Source organism: Triticum aestivum, chromosome 5D (assembly GCF_018294505.1).
Source record: "Triticum aestivum cultivar Chinese Spring chromosome 5D, IWGSC CS RefSeq v2.1, whole genome shotgun sequence".
NCBI classification, from domain to species: Eukaryota; Viridiplantae; Streptophyta; class Magnoliopsida; order Poales; family Poaceae; genus Triticum; species Triticum aestivum.
The window spans coordinates 381,819,933-381,844,019 of NC_057808.1; the positions used below are offsets into that span (position 1 = coordinate 381,819,933).

Genomic DNA, 24,087 nt, shown 5'->3' on the forward strand with positions numbered 1-24,087 from the left:
ACTTTAATGCTTGCCTCCAGTTGGAATCCCTTTCTTGTCCACGACCACTTGGTGAAGATACTCGAATTGCTTCCTCATGATGCAATGAGGGAAGCCTTATCTCAAGCCCATCTTCACATGCACATTATCATGATGTGGACCGCAAGCTTCAAAGCATATAACCTCCGGCTTCTCATCTTGCACCTGGACTCCCCGAACTCGATGACCATCACCACTTGATGTCATCTCATCTTGCACTTGGACTCCTCGAATCCGATGACCATCACCACTTGATGTCATCCACACATAGGCTACACGAGATATTTCCTTTTGATGCAAGCCTATGAGAAACACCTAACCCACATAGACATAACAAACATATAGCATGGGTTAGGTAACAAAGCACAATTCACAATTACTTACCATACCACTAGATCACTTGATCTCACGTGGTACATTGTTTGTGCTTTGTGAGTTGACCACTTAGATATACTCTTCGAGCTTCATCTTGGTCAACCAACATCTTTACTTCAAGCTCCATCTTGGTTTCTTGAAAGCCACAATGAACTCTTCATTTCACTTCATTGCTTCAAGACAATATCACCAAAGACTCTTTCATGACCATATCAAGTTCCACTATGAATATCATCTTGGTCACCACTTGCCCTTCTAAAAACTCCATCCCAAACTCTTGAGAGGCATAATGAATTCGTCACTCTAGTTGCTTGCTTCAAGACTTGATCAACATGATCTTGTCTTGAGAGGCATAATGAATTCTTCACTCTAGTTGCTTGCTTCAAGGCTTGATCAACCGAAACCCAACACATGAGCTCACCATGATCTTGTCTTGAAACCATAACTCGAATTCTTCTCTTTGATTATTCTCTCAAGCCTTGATCCTCAGAAGACCAACTTGAAACCTCGCTGGATATGGAATCTCGAGAGCCAACACCTAGGCCCCGTGAGCACGGGGTATCCAGAGAGTTGACACTCGACCCCGTGCGCACGGTATAAGCCCGTGTGCATGGGGTATCCAGAGAGGGATACCATCAGGACTTCTTCGGATGCTTTGATGGCAATCTTCACATAACAACCCAAAGAACTTCAAGCATCACTATGGAACATATCTTCATATAAGATCCAATGCACTTGATGCTCCATAGGAATTGTCATTTAATACCAAAGCTTAGAGCAAATATAACTTCATCTATATGGATTTCATCCTTGATTCCATCCAATATCCTTGAGGCATTATCTTCATATATGTGGACTTCATCCTTGATTCCATCCAATATCCTTGAGGCACCATCTATGGACAAAACCTTCAAATATATCTCACTGAAAACATTAGTCCATAGAGATTGTCATTCAATTACCAAAACCACACTTAGGGGCTACATGCCCTTTCAGCAATGCTACAGGCTGCGGAGGTAGAAATCAAAAAGGAGCATCAAGTGTTGATGGTCAATAAGACCACTAGTTTCAAGAAAAAGGACAAAGGGAAGAAGAAGGGGAACTTCAAGAAGAACAGCAAGAAAGTTGCTGTTCAGGAGAAGAAACCCAAGTCTAGACCTAAGCCTGAGACTGAGTGCTTCTACTGCAAGCAGACTGGTCACTGGAAGCAGAACCGCCCCAAGTATTTGGCGGATAAGAAGGATCGCAAGGTGAACAAAGGTATATGTGATATACATGTTATTGATGTGTACCTTACTAGAGCTCGCAGTAGCACCTGGGTATTTGAGACTGGTTCTGTTGCTAATATTTGCAACTCGAAATAGGGACTATGGATTAAGCGAACACTGGCAAAGGACGAGGTGACGATGCGCGTGGGAAACGGTTCCAAAGTCGATGTGATCGCCGTCGGCACGCTACCTCTACATCTACCTTCAGGGATTAGTATTAGACCTAAATAATTGTTATTTGGTGCCAGCGTTGAGCATGAACATTATATCTGGATCTTGTTTGATGCGAGACGGTTATTCATTTAAATCAGAGAATAATGGTTGTTTTATTTATATGAGTAATATCTTTTATGGTCATGCACCCTTGAAGAGTGGTCTATTTTTAATGAATCTCGATAGTAGTGATACACATATTCATAATGTCGAAGCCAAAAGATGCAGAGTTGATAATGATAGTGCAACTTATTTGTGGCACTGCCGTTTAGGTCATATCGGTGTAAAGCGCATGAAGAAACTCCATACTGATGGACTTTTGGAATCACTTGGTACTTGCGAACCGAGCCTCATGGGCAAGATGACTAAAACGCCGTTCTCCGGAACTATGGAGAGAGCAACAGATTTGTTGGAAATCATACATACAGATGTATGTGGTTCGATGAATATTGAGGCTCGTGGCGGATATCGTTATTTTCTCACCTTCACAGATGATTTGAGCAGATATGGGTATATCTACTTAATGAAACATAAGTCTGAAACATTTGAAAAGTTCAAAGAATTTCAGAGTGAAGTTGAAAATCATTGTAACAAGAAAATAAAGTTTCTACGATCAGATCGTGGAGGAGAATATTTGAGTTACGAGTTTGGTCTACATTTGAAACAATGCGGAATAGTTTCGCAACTCACGCCACCCGGAACACCACAACGTAATGGTGTGTCCGAACGTCGTAATCGTACTTTACTAGATATGGTGCGATCTATGATGTCTCTTACTGATTTACCGCTATCGTTTTGGGGTTATGCTTTAGAGACGGTTGCATTCACGTTAAATAGGGCACCATCGAAATCCGTTGAGACGACGCCTTATGAACTGTGGTTTGGCAAGAAACCAAAGTTGTCGTTTCTTAAAGTTTGGGGCTGCGATGCTTATGTGAAAAAGCTTCAACCTGATAAGCTCGAACCTAAATCGGAGAAATGTGTCTTCATAGGATACCCAAAGGAGACTGTTTGGTACACCTTCTATCACAGATCCGAAGGCAAGACATTCGTTGCTAAGAATGGATCCTTTCTAGAGAAGGAGTTTCTCTCGAAAGAAGTGAGTGGGAGGAAAGTAGAACTTGATGAGGTAACTGTACCTGCTCCCTTATTGGAAAATAGTTCATCACAGAAACCGGTTCCTGTGACGCCTACACCAATTAGTGAGGAAGTTAATGATGATGATCATGAAACTTCAGATCAAGTTGTTACTGAACCTCGTAGGTCAACCAGAGTAAGATCCGCACAAGAGTGGTACGGTAATCCTGTTCTGGAGGTTATGTTACTAGACCATGATGAACCTACGAACTATGAAGAAGCGATGGTGAGCCCAGATTCCGCAAAATGGCTTGAGGCCATGAAATCCGAGATGGGATCCATGTATGAGAATAAAGTATGGACTTTGGTTGACTTGCCCGATGATAGGCAAGCCATTGAAAATAAATGGATCTTCAAGAAGAAGACTGACGCTGACGGTAATGTTACTGTCCATAAAGCTCGACTTGTTGCGAAAGGTTTTTGACAAGTTCAAGGGATTGACTACGATGAGACATTCTCACCCGTAGCGATGCTTAAGTCTGTCTGAATCATGCTAGCAATTGCTGCATTTTATGATTATGAAATTTGGCAAATGGATGTCAAAACTGCATTCCTGAATGGATTTCTGGAAGAAGAGTTGTATATGATGCAACCGGAAGGTTTTGTCGATCCAAAGGGAGCTAACAAAGTGTGCAAGCTCCAGCGATCCATTTATGGACTGGTGCAAGCCTCTCGGAGTTGGAATAAACGCTTTGATAGTGTGATCAAAGCATTTGGTTTTGTACAGACTTTTGGAGAAGCCTGTATTTACAAGAAAGTGAGTGGGAGCTCTATAGCATTTCTGATATTATATGTGGATGACATATTGCTGATTGGAAATGATATAGAATTTCTGGATAGCATAAAGGGATACTTGAATAAGAGTTTTTCAATGAAAGACCTCAGTGAAGCTGCGTATATATTGGGCATCAAGATCTATAGAGATAGATCAAGACGCTTAATTGGATTTTCACAAAGCACATACCTTGACAAAGTTTTGAAGAAGTTCAAAATGGATCAAGCAAAGAAAGGATTCTTGCCTGTGTTACAAGGTGTGAAGTTGAGTAAGACTCAATGCCCGACCACTGCAGAAGATAGAGAGAAGATGAAAGATGTTCCCTATGCTTCAGCCATAGACTCTATCGTGTATGCAATGCTGTGTACCAGACCTGATGTGTGCCTTGCTATAAGTCTAGCAGGAAGGTACCAAAGTAATCCAGGAGTGGATCTCTGGACAACGGTCAAGAACATCCTGAAATACCTGAAAAGGACTAAGGATATGTTTCTTGTTTATGGAGGTGACAAAGAGCTCATCGTAAATGGTTACGTCGATGCAAGCTTTCACACTGATCCGGACGATTCTAAATCGCAAACTGGATACTGTTTACATTGAACAGTGGAGCTGTCAGTTGGTGCAGTTCTAAACAAAGCGTCGTGGCGGGATCTACGTGTGAAGCGGAGTACATAGCTGTTGGGGAACGTAGTAATTTCAAAAAATTTCCTACGCACACGCAAGATCATGGTGATGCATAGCAACGAGAGGGGAGAGTGTTGTCCACGTACCCTCGTAGACCGAAAGCGGAAGCGTTAACACAACGCGGTTGATGTAGTCGTACGTCTTCACGATCCGACCGATCAAGTACCGAACGCACGGCACCTCCGAGTTCAGCACACGTTCAGCTCGATGACGTCCCTCGAACTCTGATCCAGCCGAGTGTTGAGGGAGAGTTTTGTCAGCATGACGGCGTGGTGACGATGATGATGTTCTACCGACTTAGGGCTTCGCCTAAGCTCCGCTACGATATTATCGAGGTGTAATATGGTGGAGGGGGCACCGCACACGGCTAAAATATCGTATATCAATTGTGTGTCAAGAGGTGCCCCCCTGCCCCCGTATATAAAGGTGCAAGGGGGAGGCCGCCGGACAAGGAGGTGTGGCGCGCCAGGAGGAGTCCTACTCCTACCGGGAGTAGGACCCCCCCTTTCCATGTTGGACTAGGAGTGGAAGAGGGGAAGAGGTGGAGGGGAGGAAGGAAGGGGGGCGCCGCCCCCCTCTCCTTGTCCTATTCGGACTGGGGGGAAGGGGGGCGCGGCCCTGCCCTGGCCTCCTCTCCTCTCTTCCACCTAGGCCCACTAAGGCCCATTAAGTTACCGGGGGGTTCCGGTAACCTCCCGGTACTTCGGAAAAATCCCGATTTCACCCGGAACACTTCCGATGTCCAAACATAGGCTTCCAATATATCAATCTTTATGTCTCAACCATTTCGAGACTCCTCGTCATGTCCGTGATCACATCCGGGACTCCGAACAACCTTCGGTACATCAAAACATATAAACTCATAATATAACTGTCATCGTAATTTTAAGCGTGCGGACCCTACGGGTTCGAGAACTATGTAGACATGACCGAGACACCTCTCCGGTCAATAACCAATAGCGGAACCTGGATGCTCATATTGGTTCCTACATATTCTACGAAGATCTTTATCGGTCAGACCGCATAACAACATACGTTGTTCCCTTTGTCATCGGTATGTTACTTGCCCGAGATTCGATCGTCGGTATCTCGATACCTAGTTCAATCTCGTAACCGGCAAGTATCTTTACTCGTTCCGTAATACATCATCCCGCAACTAACTCATTAGTCACAATGCTTGCAAGGCTTATAGTGATGTGCATTACCGAGTGGGCCCAGAGATACCTCTCCGACAATCGGAGTGACAAATCCTAATCTCGAAATACGCCAACCCAACAAGTACCTTCGGAGACACCTGTAGAGCACCTTTATAATCAACCAGTTACGTTGTGACGTTTGGTAGCACACAAAGTGTTCCTCCGGTAAACGGGAGTTGCATAATCTCATAGTCATAGGAACATGTATAAGTCATGAAGAAAGCAATAGCAACATACTAAACGATCGAGTGCTAAGCTAACGGAATGGGTCAAGTCAATCACGTCATTCTCCTAATGAGGTGATCTCGTTAATCAAATGACAACTCATGTCAATGGCTAGGAAACATAACCATCTTTGATTAACGAGCTAGTCAAGTAGAGGCATACTAGTGACACTCTGTTTGTCTATGTATTCACACATGTATTATGTTTCCGGTTAATACAATTCTAGCATGAATAATAAACATTTATCATGATATAAGGAAATAAATAATACTTTATTATTGCCTCTAGGGCATATTTCCTTCAATAGCTGCTTCGGAAGCAGCAAATGAAGGAGTCTGGATGAAGCAGTTCATATCCGATATATGTGTCATACCTAGTGCATCGGGTCCAATGAAAATCTTTTGTGACAATACTGGTGCAATTGCCTTAGCAAAGGAATGCAGATTTCACAAGAGAACCAAACACATCAAGAGACGCTTCAATTCCATCCGGGATTTAGTCCAGGTGGGAGACATAGAAATTTGCAAGATACATACGGATCTGAATGTTGCAGACCCGTTGACTAAGCCTCTTCCACGAGCAAAACATGATCAGCACCAAGGCTCCATGGGTGTAAGGATCATTACTGTGTAATCTAGATTATTGACTCTAGTGCAAGTGGGAGACTGAAGGAAATATGCCCTAGAGGCAATAATAAAGTTATTATTTATTTCCTTATATCATGATAAATGTTTATTATTCATGCTAGAATTGTATTAACCGGATACATAATACTTGTGTGAATAAATAGACAAACAGAGTGTCACTAGTATGCCTCTACTTGACTAGCTTGTTGATCAAAGATGGTTATGTTTCCTAGCCATTGACATGAGTTGTCATTTGATTAACGGGATCACATCATTAGGAGAATGATGTGATTGACTTGACCCATTCCGTTAGCTTAGCACTCGATCGTTTAGTATATTGCTATTGCTTTCTTCATGACTTATACATGTTCCTATGACTATGAGATTATGCAACTCCCGTTTACCGGAGGAACACTTTGTGTGCTACCAAACGTCACAACGTAACTGGGTGATTATAAAGGTGCTCTACAGGTGTCTCCGAAGGTACTTGTTGGGTTGGCGTATTTCGAGATTAGGATTTGTCACTCCGATTGTCGGAGGGGTATCTCTGGGCCCTCTCGGTAATGCACATCACTTAAAGCCTTGCAAGCATTGCAACTAATGAGTTTGTTGCGAGATGATGTATTACGGAACGAGTAAAGAGACTTGCCGATAACGAGATTGAACTAGGTATTGAGATACCGACGATCGAATCTCGGGCAAGTAACATACCGATGACAAAGGGAACAACGTATGTTGTTATGCGGTCTGACCGATAAAGATCTTCATAGAATATGTGGGAGCCAATATGAGCATCCAGGTTCCGCTATTGGTTATTGACCGGAGACATGTCTCAGTCATGTCTACATAGTTCTCGAACCCATAGGGTCCGCACGCTTAACGTTTTGATGACAGTTATATTATGAGTTTATATGTTTTGATGTACCGAAGGTTGTTCGGAGTCCCGGATGTGATCACGGACATGACGAGGAGTCTCGAAATGGTCGAGACATAAAGATTGATATATTGGAAGCCTATGTTTGGATATCGGAAGTGTTCCGGGTGAAATCGGGATTTTACCGGAGTACCGGGAGGTTACCGGAACCCCCCGGCAACATAATGGGCCTTAGTGGGCCTAGGTGGAAGAGAGGAGAGGCGGCTAGGGCTGGGCCACGCGCCCCTCCCCCCTAGTCCGAATAGGACAAGGAGAAGGGGGCGGCGCCCCCCTTCCTTCTTCTCCCTCTCCTCTTTCCCCCCTCCCAAGTCCTAATCCAACTAGAAAAAGGGGGGGAGTCCTACTCCCGGTGGGAGTAGGACTCCTCCTGGCGCGCCCCAAGGCTGGCCGCACCTCCCCCCTTTGATCCTTTATATATGGGGGCAAGGGGGCACCCCATAGACACAACAATTGATCATTGATCTCTTAGCCGTGTGCGGTGCCCCCCTCCACCATATTACACCTCGATAATATCGTAGCGGTGCTTAAGCAAAGCCCTGCGCCGGTAGAACATCATCATCGTCACCACACCATCGTGCCGACGAAACTCTCCCTCAACACTCGGCTGGATCGGAGTTCGAGGGACATCATCGAGCTGAACGTGTGCTGAACTCGGAGGTGCCGTGCGTTCGGTACTTGATCGGTCGGATCGTGAAGACATACGACTACATCAACCGCGTTGTGTTAACGCTTCCGCTTTCGGTCTACGAGGGTACGTGGACAACACTCTCCCCTCTCGTTGCTATGCATCACCATGATCTTGCGTGTGCGTAGGAATTTTTTTGAAATTACTACGTTCCTCAACACTTGCAGTGCACTCGAACCAGTGACAGGGCGACATCAGCACCGTAGCGAGCAGACGATTTCTTCCATTCTCGCACTTGGTCTGGTATTTGATTCAGTCGAGCCATCAGAGACTCGAGGTCTTGAGACAGTTCTGCCTGAGGCCAGAGTTCAGCATCGACCCGAGTCATCGCCGCCTTCAGACGAGCAAGGTAAGCAATTGCACTCTCCACCCGAGATTCCAACTGCAACACGTGCATCACGACATCATCCTTGACTGGGCAATTTATGGGATCAAGACTCGTCTCGACCCGTCCAGTTTCTTCTTCAAAGTCCTGGCAAAGTTCTGCACGGTCGAGTGAATAGTGAGTCGACAGTATGGTAAAGCTTATCAGTCGACAAGAACAAGTCAATCGAACAACAATACCTCCAAGCTTTAAGACCAGTTTTGCGGCAAGCTGGCCCAAATAAGATTCCAACTCGCCCTTCTTGGCCTTGAGGTTTCCAATCTCTTCAGTCAACTTGTCCTTGTCTTTCTTCAGTTGCTCAACTTCTCGGTCGGCATCAGAGATGGCGGTCTTGAGTTTGGAATTCTCTTCTTCTAGCTTACCGACTGAAGCCAGCTTCTTGTCAGCAAGCGCCGTTTTCTCTCGCGCCTCCTTTTGAGCAGCGGCAAGGTCCAGATCCTTCTGCTCCAGAGCCTGCTTCATTTTCTCTAAAGAAACAACATTCTTCAGACGAGCTTGAAGTTGGCGATTTTCACTACACACATCTGTTCGAGTGAAGTCACTCGGTTCAAAGTGACTAAAACACACACGGAAAAATACAAGTCGTGAGATGGACAGGTGACGATTGGTTACCTCCCATGGCAGTTACTTCTTCACGAGTGTTCTTGATGTTTTTCTGAGCCAGCTGCAGGTCAAGATTGAGGCTGATTTGCTGCTTGTTCAGTGCGGAAAGCTGAGCCCCAAGATCACAAGATTTCTGCAGTCAGCGTATAAGTTATATCAGTCGACAGAAACAAAAGAATGTCATAGTGAAAGTTATTCTAAGACTGCCATCGAATCAAACATTCAACGACAGTCTCGGGGACTACACCCAGTGGGTGCACTCAGCGTGCCCCCACCGGTCTGATTCAACACTCGGCATGGTCTGCCCAGCATGAGTGTAAAAAATAAATTCTCAGACCACAGTCGACTGCCCGCAGCCGACCACGGTCTCGGGGACTACACCCAGTGGGTGCACTCAGCGTGCCCCCACTGGTTAGATTCCACTCACCTTGGTCCGTCCAAGTCGAGTGAGAAAATTCAAATTCTCAGACCACAGTCGACTGCCCACAGTCAACCACGGTCTCGGGGACTACACCCAGTGGGTGCACTCAGCGTGCCCCCACTGGTTCAACAGTGCAAGAGCTACAACCCGATGGGTGAACAGATGCAAGGTGCAAACTCATGATAGATGCACATAAAGTTCCAAAATGTTCATCTACGGACATCTTACGAATAATAAAGCAGCAGTTTTTCAACGACCCAGTCGACTCAATCCTAGTCGATTCAAGTGGACTTATGCAACTCTAAGGCAGACACACCCCAGTGGGTGATCAGACGTCGGACGAAGTATAAGATCAGACGGGAGATAACTGACCTTAACATTGGTCTGCAGAGCGGTGCTAGCGTTGTAGGCCACCTGACTGGCCTCGTGTATCACCTTCACCTGCTCCATAACAAGGTTCACCTGCGAAGAGCCTCCTTGGCAGCACTTGGCGAGTCATCTGGGGTTTGGTACGCAGTAAAGAGTGATGACTCCAAGACGGTCGAAGCACCCACTGGGTCGGATGCGGGGATTTGCACTGGAGCAGCAGGAGCCGGATCAGTCGACCCCGACGGGCGATCAGTCGTCAGCAGGTCAGCGAATGTGACGTTGGTCCAAACCGGATCTCCAGTTTGCTCGACCACCGCGTCCAACACCGGCGTTGATTGAGGGACTTGAACTTCAAGCACTCTCCTGCTCGAGCCTTTGCCTCTCCTCTTCCTCTCCTTCGGAGGCATTTCTTCTTCTTCATCATCAGGAAACACGACGATGTCTCGCGGAGCTGCAGCGAAAAGAGAAATCAACAGAAATTCAATCGACCGACAATTCAATCGATAAAATAAGTTTTGGTCGAGCGGACTTACCAGCTCGAGAGGTGGCCGCGTCGTCGGTTTCTTCATCCCCAGGAGCCTTGTCAATATCCATGTCAGTCACAGCAGAGGCAGGGCTGGACAAGTTTGTAATCCACTCGATCAGAACGGAAGAATCAGTCGGTACAAAGAAAAGCACAAAAGGAACATTTACCCAGAGGCGACAGGAACATCCATCTTGATCTTTGGCAAAGTCTTCCGAGCCTTTGCTGGGTTGATCTTGGGGTGCTTGGTGACTTTCTTCGCCAGCTCTGGAGTTGAAGACCAATCGCGTTTATGCACTTGAGCGCTCGAGGCCACAGCCTTACCGCACCCGCCCGCTGGATCATGATGCAGCTTGGATCAACGTTCTAAACGAGGCGGTGAGTCGGCTTCCTCCTCGTCGTCCTATTCGTCGCTCTCATATTCATCATCGTCGTCTGGTGACTCCCATTCGCCACTCTCCTCCGCGCTGTCCTCGCCCTCATGGTCCTGCTCCGGGGCTTGTTCACCATTAGGCATCGAGTACGTCTCGGTATAAATCTGCAAAACGAGGAGTCGAGTGGAAGTCAGTTGGGCTCAAGAGTAATCGGAATGTGTCTTCAAGAACAGTCAGAATAAAGGTCATACCTTGTCAGGTTGGTTGTCATCACTAAAGGGGACGACTCTCCTAGCTCCTCTGGGGTTGTCCTTGTTGCCCGTAATGCTCTTCAGCCACATGGCCACCGTCTTGGCCGGAACTTCTTCAGGATGTACCTGAGCAGTATCAGCAGGCCCAGTATACATCCATATGGGGTGGTCACGGTACTGAAGAGGCTGGATGCGTCGACTGAGGAATACCTCCAGCAGGTCCATGCTAGTGACCCCCTGATTGATCAGCTGGACTACCCTCTCAACTAGCATATTCGTCTCCACGCTCTCAGCAGCAACTACTTTCAACGAAGAAGGAGTCTGAACACGGTCAAAAGTGAAGGGGGGAAGTCCGGTCGACTAACCTGGGGTTGCGAGGTCCTGGCAGTAGAACCAGGTCGACTGCCAGCCCCTAACCGATTCAGGAAGGGTCATGGAAGGGAAAGAGCTCCTCTTCCTTTTCTGGATACCCAAACCACCACACATCTGAATGACATGCGTTTTCTCATCACTCGTGTTCGCTTTCTTCACCGACTGAGAACGGATAGTGAAGATATGCTTGAAAAGACACCAATGCGGTCGACACCCCAGAAAGTTTTCACACATGGATACAAATGCAGCGAGATACGTGCTGGTATTCGGAGAAAAGTGGTGGAGTTGGGCACCAAAGAAGTTCAAGAAGCCCCTGAAGAAGGCATGCGGAGGAAGCGAGAAACCCTGGTCGACATGGGTGGCGAGTAGTACGCACTCACCAGGTCGGGGCTGCAGCTCCGTCTCGCCCATCGGCAGCCTTGCGGCGCCCTTGGCAATCAGCCCGGACTCCGCCAGCTCGTCCAGATCTTCCTGCCGGAGCGAAGACCGGATCCAATTGCCTTGGATCCAACCTGGCGGCAGCGTCGAGCGCGACGATGACCCGCGATTCTTCTTCTTGCCCTTCGCCGCCCCCGTCGCCTTCTTCGCACGTTCCAGCGCCGCTGTCTTGTCCTTCACCATGGTGGCGGGGCGGCGGCGTCGAGAGCGGAGGAGCTGGATGTCGTGGGGAAGCAGAGGAGGAAGAGACGAAACAGACGCGTACAGTGTCGGCGCCTCTGCTCCGTCGCCTTATAAAGGGCCGCTTCCGAGTGGCTGACGCGTGGGTCCAGGCGATCCTATCAAATCCCGCAACAGTCGCGCGTGTCGTACGTGGAAAAAAAGGTGGCGCGGGGATCGAGGCGCTCCCATTATCCATCCCGTTTACTTCAGCACGTCCCGTCCCGCGCACTTCCCCGAAATTTCGAATCCCGTGAAACCCGGGATACACCGCAATCAATCGCGCCAAAGGTTCAGCGCACCAAAACAACACTCGGCAGATGACATTGTAAATCCAATCGGCAACTTTTGAATTGATCAAGGCGACTGAAACAAGGCCAAAGCTCCAACATTAGCCTCGATGCAGGCATGGATAGCAGTGAGACACAAGAGTCGAAGCGAGATCAACTTCAACCTTCTTTCACTCTGACCTCAATCCATTCGGGGGCTAATGATGATGACATAGACCTGGGGTAGGGTCATAGGCCTGACCTATAAGCCCTATCCAGAGTCATTATCCTAAAAGACAACAGGGAGGGTCCAACCAAGGGCCTGAATGCAATCCACTCGACCGACCAACCACTCGGAGGACCATCCTTCCTGGAGTCATTCGACCAATCAACCACTCGACCATACAAGGAACCATTCGACCTACTGAAGACCAGGAGTCGTCCAGCACGGGAACGGTCGGGCGTTCACTCCGTAGTCTTTAAGGTCATTTGTAGCATTTATGTCTAGCGTTACCAGTAATGCCCTATCTTTATGTACATTGAACTCCTGTAACGGAGGGGAGCTGGGGTCCTGGCGCACTCTATATAAGCCACCCCCTCCTCTGGGACAAGGGTTCGCACCCCCTGTAACATTCACACGCATAATCCAGTCGACCGCCTCCGGGCTCCGAGACGTAGGGCTATTACTTCCTCCGCGAAGGGCCTGAACTCGTAAAACTCATGTGTACAACTTCGCCATAGCTAGGATCTTGCCTCTTCATACCTACCCCTCTATTCTACTGTCAGTCTTAGAACCACGACAGCTGCTGCGGCGGAACACTCTCTTCCGGCAGGGAATGACCTTTCTAGCGGCGGTGGGTGGGCAGGGATTGGCACGACGGCGGTAGGGCGTGCGCGCGGGAGGAAGCGAATCTGGAAGTGCAAGATGCTTTTCCGCCTGACAGTGATGGCCCAGGCGAGATTTTTCCTTCCGCCGGAGCCCCCAAGCGCCTCCAATGCGCTGAGTTCGGCCTGGGATCGCCGGGCCAAAAAAAGGGCCGAGCCGGCGGATTTCGGCGTCCTGGGGCGCGCCTGGTTTTTTTTTCGATGCCGACGCGAAAAAACTTGCCCTGGGGGCCCTGTTGGGGACGCGAGTGGAGATGCTCTTAGGAAGAGGCACGGAAGCAAACTTTAGCTCCCGGTGCTAGCCGGTGCCTTCCCTTCCGTGAAACTGCATTAGCTCTGCTGCATTTTAATCAAATCAATTTAGGCATCGTATGAAACACCTAGCATTGTAAGCTACAAAATTACCGAGCCGTAGCTTTAGTCTTTCTCTTTAAGCACTGATGCATAAGCAGCGGGCATTGTACAAGGCCTCGTGGTCGGTGTGCCATGACCAGCTACACGCATGGATAGGCTTGTGAATTTCTTGCATTGGCAAATAGCGATGATGGTAATGTAGCCAGTGTAGCTGTAATCCCTCCATTTTGAGCCATCTGCGGATTCTATGAACAACTCACGTACCTTTTGGTCTTTGGATTCGAAATTAAAATGTGTACACTAGTGCAAATAATTTGACTTTGGAGAAATTAATCTCCACAACTTAGTTTCTTCTCCCTCCATCCCAAAATAAGCGTTGTGGATTTAGTTTAAATTTGAACGGAAGTATCATTTCAATAATGATATAAGAGAAAGAGATAAAGTTCCGCATGTCTCTGTTTGGAAAAAAATACATGCCCCGCAAAATCATTACAAATGGTGCGAGTATCATTGACCAATCAAACCACGCCGGCTGTAAAATTATGCACGTGGATTGGGTTGTATTTCTATTGCACATGTCTCATATCTATGGGCGTGTTTCGTTGCTCCTAGCCCCCTCCAAACCAAACACAGTGGATGCAAAAATAGCTCGTTTGGTCACTCAAGCAAGGCGTTGTTCCGTATCTATATGAAATTCAAAGCACCTCATATCCTGGCTCACGAGGAATGCTCGAATCGGTTTTTTCCATAGTCAGGCTAAGACGAATGAAGGAGGACAATGTACGTCGGGGTACATGCGTGGAGATGGCGTGAAAAAAATCTGCAGGCAGGGTATGACGCGAAGTAGTCTTACCTCCCTCCTTTTTACCTGCTCACCTCTAGCGGGAGTTGTAGCCTCAGTTTTCGGCATTGGTGGCAGCGACTTAGATCTGCGTTATCGGCAGCTGCACGGACCAAGACCTCTAGCACCAGGACGATTCCTGCCCTCCATGGGTTGCTCGTCCCCTTCGTCTCCGTCTCTGTTCTTCAGCCTCCTCTCTGGCATGGGCGGGTCATCATCGTTATCTCCCATGGTGGCAAGCAACATAAAACCATCCCCAATCCCTCCATTGTTATGCCACTGGTTAAGGTGTTGGGTTGATTTCGTTGTTAGTTACCGCGATATCAATTTCACTAGGAAAAACGGATGAAGCATATGAATCAGGCCGCATGCATGGCTCCTATTACACCAAAAGAGGGCGGTTCATCAAAATTACAGGCATGCGATCAGATATGTGCCAATGTTATCCCAAGATAATGAGTGGATGGCGAATATGTTGGGAAACGTAGTACAAAACAAAAAAAATCGCCCTATGAACACCGAGCAACAATATGAAGATGCATATAGGGTTTGGATCAACGATCGTTACCGACTCCGGAGTGCAGCGGAAGTAGACGAGTCGGTGTAGATCATACTTGGAGTCCCTCGAACCGTTAATGATGATCTTATGAACCGCCCTCGAACGATCCCTTGTACGGAAGACCGAAAGCACGTCCTCTCTACTTGGTTGCAAGCGTACGGTCTTGACGGTCCGACAGCGCTTCATCGTCCAGAGCTAATTGTCGCTGGAGAATTAGAGGGAGGAGATTAGAACCACACTGTACTTCTATTTACGAGGATTAGAGAAACTAGGTCTAGCTCTAATTAGTCAAGTAGGGCCAACAAGAACTAGAACTAGGACTAGATGAACTAGAGGAGAGGCTCCAAACTTGTATATTCAATTGTGGCCAATACCTCAAGTATATATACGTTAGAGGGGGAGGGAGAGCCAGCCACCAAGGAGGGAAAGGTCCCTCCTTGGGGCGCCAGTCAAGAGGGGATTAGTCCTAGTAGGATTCGTCCACGCCTCCTCCACTTGGCTCTTGTGGCCCAAGTTGCCTTCCACCACTAGGCCTTTTAAGGCCCGTTGATATTAAATTAATTATAAAAGACTTTTAACAATTACTAGAGCATATTATATATAATTTAACATCACCATAAACATTTTCAACCTATATATTATTTATCGGTAATACCCGTTATTACCCGATAAACTCCGAAACTCTTTCGCTGACCCCGAAACGCTTTCGATTCCTCTTGAAAATATTTTGAGTATTAATGAAACAATTCCACAAATAAATCCTCGATACTTTCGTCCTACTAACACTCAGTAGATCATGATTACCTTAAGCTTGTGACCCTGTAGGTTTGGTAAATCATAGACATGAACGAAACCCCTTTGTTCAATGACCGGTAGTGGAACCGCGGACGTCCATATCGATCCCTATGATTGCGCGAATGACATTGAAGTGAACATTTGGTTATTATGTGATGTTCTCTTTTCTTCGCGATACTTTACAAAATCCATAATGCATCGGTATCCTCTTGAACCATGCACATTCTCACTATACCATTGATCTCGTTGCTAGTTTTGTTCTTTTTTCTCATTGAAGTGTTCTGGCATCCCCGTGACGTAGTCACATGTGTTTGGCCAGACGATGATGGATGCTGTCACACCAAGAGGGCCCTAAGAACATATCTGGGTCGTCGGAGAAGCACATCCCACTCTCGAGCTATCCAGTCCCTTGTCAAACTTTCTGATGAACCCGTAGGTTTTGTCGTTATGATCACCTAGTTACATATGACGTTTGAGCAACCCCAAAGTCCACCGTACGGTAGGAAGTGACTAAGATATTCTCATGGTCTGAGGAATTAAAACACATATTAACACTTCGTGTTATTACAATTGATTTCAGACGTTATTATTGAAGTATAACAAACAAGATTGTGTTGATTCAATATGGTCATTCTTCTAATGTTATACTCTAAATGTTGTTTCAGGACTATCGTTACACTTAATGATATCATGAGATCCTGAAAATATGATCACCACCAACACTTGTGCCGGTCTTAAGGCAAGACCGGGAACCTATATTTTATCGTTTATCATATCACACATGCATACGAGTTTTCCACAGAATTACATATTCCAGAATCATAGCTGTTGTAGCATGAAATATACTCTTAATTATGAAAATAGAAATATAATAATAGTATTATTATCCTTAGGGAATATTTCCAACAGTATCTGAGCTACCTCTACAACTGTAATGATGTAGAGGCTATGAACATGCTTCGAATGAGAAGAGCCCCTTATGGCAAGCTTGTGGAGACGTTTAGGGAGGTGAGGTTGCTATAAGATCACATCAACACCTCTGTGGAAGAGTAAGTAGCAATGTTTCTTCATGTAGGTCATAATCGAAAGTTCAGAGTGATTGACAACACATTCAGGAGATGCAATGAGACAATTTTTCGGTATTTCAAGCAAATCTTGTAGGCGATCGTAGAGCCCACATGAGAGATGATGAAGGCACCTTTTGGTCAAACTCATACAAGAGAGTTATAGATGGTATCCATATTTCAAGGTGGGCATTATTAACTGTTAATTCATGCCATAACTAACATTTTTGTTGATAGCTTGGCTTGGTGTGATAGGATCAATATCCCTGATGGTAAGTTCTACCTAGGAGATGTTGTATATGCATGCTGGCATATTTGAGTGAGCTATCAGAGATAACACAATGATCTAAAGAAGAAGAGGATGGTGAACTTCCCCCTTGATTGCCATTGATGAACACTGAAATGATGTTAATTTGGTAGTGTCTATGTAGTGTAGTCTATGGTAAGGTCACCACTAGTGAGAAGAGATGATCACAACATTAAGTCGAAGCAACCAAACGCCAGGTAAATGCATCTTTGGAGCCTTAACCCTCAAGTGCTGCCAACCAAACGACATGTATCAAATCACCTCCTAATGCAATGCGGACAGCCAAACATGATGCAAAACATAGCCCAGAGTAAACATGCCCTATATTAAGGTTTTCGATATCCACACGGCAAATTATACACATGTTTCTTCAGCTTTTGAAGACAGTGACGTGCTGCTTTCCCCCTATGTAAAAATCAAACACTTCAGAATAATATTTAAAACATGTTTAGTTTATGTCATTTCTCAGTAAATATGAAAGTAATTTTTCATAATAGTTTCATTTTTCTTTTGCTGGATAAAAAAATAGTTTCATTTGTGCCATACAAATTCTAAACTAGCAAAATGCACGAGCCACCTGCAAATTATTCAAGAAATAAGTATGGATTACTAAGAAATTGGTTCATCTTATTGTTGCGGTTCTTACATGCTGGTCCGTCCAGACATTTCAATATCACACCACCAAATACACACACGCAAAGGTAGCAATAATAGAGGAGCAACACTATATATGCTCGCCCAAACTTCTTCAAATTCTTTCTTTGACGCTAGATTTTGTTGAAAAGAGGGGGGAAGCGGCAGGGCGCGTCACCACCATCCACGCCCTCAAGAAACCCGGCCTCCCGGCAGAACTCGACGGTGTCTGCGATCGTGTCCCTCAGCGGCCGGTGGCTCCACCCCAGCTTCTCCAGCTTTTCGGAGGTCATCGGAGCCGGGTGATCCATGCCATATATGCTCTCCCTGCCAAATGCCCGAACAATCGGTTTGTCGGTTAATCCTAGACAACAACAACATATGCTGAATCATCACGGGATAATTAGAATAGAACTCCTACTCGGATATGTTGGGGTACCCAGGGTACATGGTCTTGAGCAAACGCAACAGTTCCCGGACGGTGATGAAGTGTGGCGCGCAGATGTGCCGGCCCGCGGCTCCGGGCGTCTCGTAGAGCAGGAGCAGCGCGTCGGCGACGTCGCGGACGTCGACGATGTGCCACAGCTTGTCCCTCACCTGATCAGGGCCTCCTGCATGCACACGCCAGCGCACGTCGAAAACATCGTGAACGAATCAAGAGCAGGGAATGATCTCAAATGTGTGAAGACGGCTGTAGCTAAAACCTTTGAGCAAGTAGATGAGGAACTGGCTGCTCGCGTTGACGGTCGGCTGGAGCAGGGGACCAAACACCAGTGCAGGGTTCAGTGTCACCACGTCGAGCCCGGTTTCACGCCCGTACTCCAGAGCCGCCGCTTCTGCCGTGATCTTGGCAACAGGGTACCAGCTCTGCAAATACATGGTGCAAAATGGCGTCGTCGTGTTTGGATAGAAAAACGTGCTGGAATAGACGGTATCGCATGTTGTCTCTTAAGTTGTTCTTATTATTACCTCATTGCTCCTACAGAATTCTTTGTCTGACCAAGAGCTCTCGTCTCTGATCTTGCCTTGGGGCCAGTCTTTGGGGTCACAAAGTTCCTTTGTAGCTCGTCACGACGACCACTCATCGGACATTTGCGGCAGAGGCGGCCTTGAGCACATTCGTGGTGCCGGTAACAGGGCGTCGTATCCTATGAATCCTCAAGTTTCATGTATCCCTGCATCCGGATCGTTTCAGTCGTCCGATCTAAATCGTCGCGTTAGAGCTGATTCCGGTGTATTTTTTCAAAAATAAGCCCGCAACCTCTGTAAGTCAGGCCTGCGAATTTGCACGGGCACCCCTGTCCCACCCCACGTCGCAGATCCGATCACTACGGCGGCCACCCGCGGCCAAAGACGGAGACCTCGCCGTGCGCCCTAAACACCGACGACACAGGATACTGATCGATTGCAGTTGGGTTCATCTCGATCTCCTGACGCGGCCGCCGTGTACTTCTTGGTGCGAGGTACGCATGTCAGGGTGACTTGATTTTCTCCCGATGCCCGAGCGATCTGGAGCTAAGCTGCCTCACCTAGGGACTACCAGGTAGCTAGCTCGCCACAACTCACAACACGCAAACACACACATGCAGAAATAGAATTGGTGTGGATGGCCATGTGCAGAGTTGACCAGATCAATAGACCGTATTCTCTTATAGCTTTGCCTAACTAGTATAGAAAATTATTAATTTATTAAAAGGTGAGCAGCCAGATTTTGATTGGCCGGTGGCGTATGAGATGTGGCCAAAATATGGATTTCATATACTGTACATGAGTGATTCTCGTTTCAGAGGCTAATTCTGTATCTGTTTGTGGCTTGTGCAGCAATGCAATCTACCAATAGCTTGCAAATGCAGTTGGAGGAGGAAAGATTTACCACACCTGTAAAGAAAGCAAGTGTTCCTCTCCCCGTGAGTCAATTGCTTCCTGGTTGTATTCACTTCAGTAATTTATACACAATGGTGCTTACTAATTCATTGTTTATGTTTAAGTGTTCGTCTTTTACACCGGAATGTGAAGAGAATTTGAAGCCTAATTTAGGCATGACATTTGAAGGATTAGAGGCTGTTGAGAAGTTCTATAAGTTTTATGGACATGAAGTTGTGTGGTAATGATACCTACAAGATAGAATCATGGGTTGAGCACTACAATCATGGTCACTTGATCAGATCAAATCGTCGAGTTATTGAGAGTGCAAAGAATGCATTCTACACATGTAACAAAGCAAGCATAGACACCTGTCAGACATACAGGCTTCTCCAAGTCAGCGAGGGTTCCTGCAGTGAAGCACACTAGGCAAGAGGAATATGAGGCATTTATTGGTTGCAACATCCCTACTCAAGTTAACATACACCCGCCAAATGATGTTCGTTCGGCAGGGAGAAGTAAAAGAATAAGGAGAGGAAAGGATATGAATGGGGAAGAACTGAAAGAGAAGAACGAAGAAGCCAAGGCCAAGGTCGCACGCTCGTGCAAGACGTGCAACCAAGTAGGGTTTCATGATAGTCGCAATTGTCCAAACAAAAAGGGTCAAGGAAAAGAAGTCATGAATGTGCATGTCATGCATACAGAATTACAGATTGTGCATCATGAAAGCTACACCTCTTGCAAGAAAAATAAATGCTTTATCAATAGTATTGTTTTATTCGATGTATAAAATTTCTTTGTGTAATGGATCAAATAATTATTTTGTCCAACTGTTTGACTTAGTGGTGAGCAGATTCAATGAATTGCAGTTTTTCTATCAGGTTATGAAGCTTGCAGTAACCACATGTCTTTGTACGACTTAGTAAATTGACATGAATCATTGATTTTAGCATAGTTTTCAGCATGTTTCAGTTCTTACTCTTGCTACCCGAGTCTTGGTCGCCACTGCATTTGTGAGGAAATGTATATCGTTTTCCATTGGAACACATGGCACACCTGTATCATATAGTCAACCAGTTTGTGAAAAGGCGCCCAGCTTTCTGTCATTAAAGTTGGACTGACAAAGGTGAAACACATTACAGATCTTGTATCAATACAGAGGCCCAGGATTAGGACTTGGGCTGCTAAACTGTTAGTAAGTACTTCAGCTATGGTTCGCTGCACTCTGTGAATTACGCTGGTTCGCTTGCTTGCTTCACCAAAGTTGAGAGGAACCTCCAAAGAAAAGGTTTAGGTACCAGTTGGTATGATGATGAAGGTTTCAGAATGTGAACTTCCATATGTTTTTATGATAATTTTATTTTTGGCTAACACATCTGAACATCCGTGGCTTGATTCAGTCATTAAGTCACACAAGAACACCTCAAATTGCAAATACGAACAAGGTTATTAGAAATCTTTCTTTCTCAATTTTCCATTCAGATTAATTTACACTCATGTCTCTCTAAATAATCAATGTTCACAAACGATGTACATCACATTCTAGACTCCCGAGCTACACGCACACCCAACAGCGAACAATTGGAATCAGTTGGCTGTACAGAAGCCAATCTGCAAGTACTAGATATAGTTACAAGAACGATGAAAATTCAGAGTCTGTAGCAGGCCAATCTCTCGAGCTCCAAGCCTGCCATGTCCACAGCCCACGCGAGTCTGTTATCAGGCACCCACAGGACGAGCACGCAGTGCAATCCGACGGCGCGGAGGCTGCGGACGCCAGCAGCCTCGGTATCAGGACCGGCGAGAGGAGGATGTGCACGGCGGCGGCCACAGACCTTGGCTAGGGCACGGCAGACCGCGTCGGGGCCGAAGAATGGCATCTAGCTTCCGGCGACCGCGAGCACCGACGCATGTTGCAGACTTGGAGCCGAGCTTGTCGCCGTCGCCGTTGGAAGAACTAGCACGCGTGTTGTTTAGAGATAAGACGAGGGTTCCGAAGTTATTTGATTCAGGGGCTAATTTGTAAAATAAACAGGGCAGACGTGGGCCTTTTAGTGCAAAATTAATTCGATTGATCAGCCACACACGATTTAGATCGGCCAGCTAGAAACTCTTCGGATGCACGGGTGCACAAAACTAGCGGATTCATACGATACGACGCCCGGTAACAGCAGGGCCCAACATTTGTAGCTGCACCATTATGTGTACACGATAGACATAATTCTGCATTACTATCATTTTTTTGTTTTTCTTAATAATTACTATCTGCAAAGAAATGTAAGATGTTTTAGATTACTATAAAGTAGTGATCTAAGAGCATTTCTAGCCCCTCTTTATTGGCCAACCCTTACAAAAGTCCAAAGGAGGTTTGCCGTCGGGTCAAAGCCTTTGACTGTTATTTGGCACAGTTACTGACGCGTGAGACACCCGCCGCGGGCTGATCTGTTAGTGGTTATGTGGTCGTAGGTGCCTCCATTGCGCACAGGACACCCCTTGTGGTCCAAAAAAAGTAAATGGGCAGCCCGAAGCGAAGGCGTGGTGTGTGCCAGTTTACAGTTTAGGATTCACCCAAAAAAATGAGATATTTAATACTCCACGTGTAATATGGTTGCTAGATTATTTTATTCCTTTTAATAACTGTCACACACAACATATATGGTAAGAAATTATTTTATTTCCTTCTAAAAATATCAAGATTTTTGTACTTAAATATATTGTATCGAGCTAAAATTATGTGAGCTAGTGTTGGCTCAAGATCAGCCAATTTCTCCATCGAGCTGGATAAGAGCATCTACAACTGGAATTGCCTAATTTGAATCTCTATACGACCGCGGACACGTCCGTAACAGTGACCGGACAGCTCCCATATTCCGCTGTCCACAAATCGCTGGCACCAAATCCATGCGACAACGTAAACAAAAGAAAGTAGATCAACATCGAACAATTGATTTAGAGCATAGTTTGGACAGTGCTAATCGGACTCAAAAGTCATTGTTCGTTGGATTACTACAAAGAAAATAAAGTAGATAAAATGTGGAGGCGGCCGTAGTTCGCCGCTTGGCCGAGCCTTGTCCTTGCGGTCGGCAGTGTGGCGGTCCATCTCCTCTGTGTACGCGCCGACGGCAGGAGGGTCATCGTCGCCGTCATCCGTGGTGGTACCGCTCTCCGATGCATGCGAAATGTAACCCGAGAGGCGGCGGAGGAGGCACTCCTGTGGGCGGCCTTGGCGGCGGCGGCCTCCTTCTCTCACCTGAGGTGCTTGGACTCCTCGAGACCGAGGCGGGGCACCTTCGCGTTCTTGCACCGAAGGCGCCACGCATCGGACTCTGCCATGGTCAGCGACCTCCGCATGACCTCGCGGAGGAGTGCCTCCTCCGGGTCGACGGGGACAGAGTGCTCCTGCTGGCGGAAGAGCCGGTCTCCGTCGCGGCCGCCGTCTGCTGCCGCTCACGCCAGGCCGCCTTCTCCTCCAACTCCGGCAAGCTCATCCACACGAGAGCCGCAGGCACGAGCACCCACCGCTGCCCGGACAGTGCTGGCGTTGGAGGGAAAGGGGGGAGGACTGTCGGTGTCAAAACCGGCGGATCTCGGGTAGGGGGTCCTGAATTGTGCGTCTAAGGCTAATGGTAACAGGAGGCGGGGGACACGATGTTTACCTAGGTTCGGGCCCTCTCGATGGAGGTAATGCCCTACTTCCTGCTTGATTGATCTTGATGATATGAGTATTACAAGAGTTGATCTACCACGAGATCGTAGAGGCTAAACCCTAAAAGCTAGCCTATGATTATGATTGTTGTTGTCCTACGGACTAAACCCTCCGGTTTATATAGACACCGGAGGGGCTAGGGTTACATAGAGTCGGTTACAGAGAAGGAGATCTACATATCCGGATTGCCAAGCTTGCCTTCCACGCAAAGGAGAGTCCCATCCGGACACGGGACGAAGTCTTCAATCTTGTATCTTCATAGTCCAACAGTCCGGCAGTCCGAGTACCCCCTATTCCAGGACTCCCTCAGTAGCCCCTGAACCAGGCTTCAATGACGATGAGTCCAGCACGCAGATTGTCTTCGGCATTGCAAGGCGGGTTCCTTCTCTGAATACTCCATAGAAGATTTTGAACACAAGGATCGTGTCCGGCTCTGCAAAACAATTTCCACATACCACTGTAGAGAGAATAATATTCCACAAATCTAATCCGCTGACAACCTTTCATAGCGTGACATCACGCCGTGGCCTGGTAATTATTCAAACCGTTTTTCTCAACCAGCTGTTGCACATATAGCGAGGCGGTTTTATTGGCACGTCTTGTCGAAGGAGAGATCGTGTCCCCTTATCACGGGATTCTCATCAATACGGGTGTGGGTAACCCAACCGTGCCGTTAACACGACACTTGGGGGAATGAGCGAGTTTTACGGGGCAAGTGGGGAG

The 24,087-nt window shown here is 46.8% G+C and overlaps 1 long non-coding RNA gene across 1 annotated transcript; it reads left to right on the forward strand.

Annotated features, from left to right (window-relative positions):
* Positions 1 to 19,091: 19,091 nt before the first annotated feature.
* Positions 19,092 to 20,505, forward strand: LOC123125021 (uncharacterized). Its single transcript, XR_006461264.1, has 3 exons — positions 19,092 to 19,258; positions 19,617 to 19,702; positions 19,784 to 20,505. It is a non-coding gene; the product is annotated as an uncharacterized lncRNA (long non-coding RNA).
* Positions 20,506 to 24,087: the final 3,582 nt, after the last annotated feature.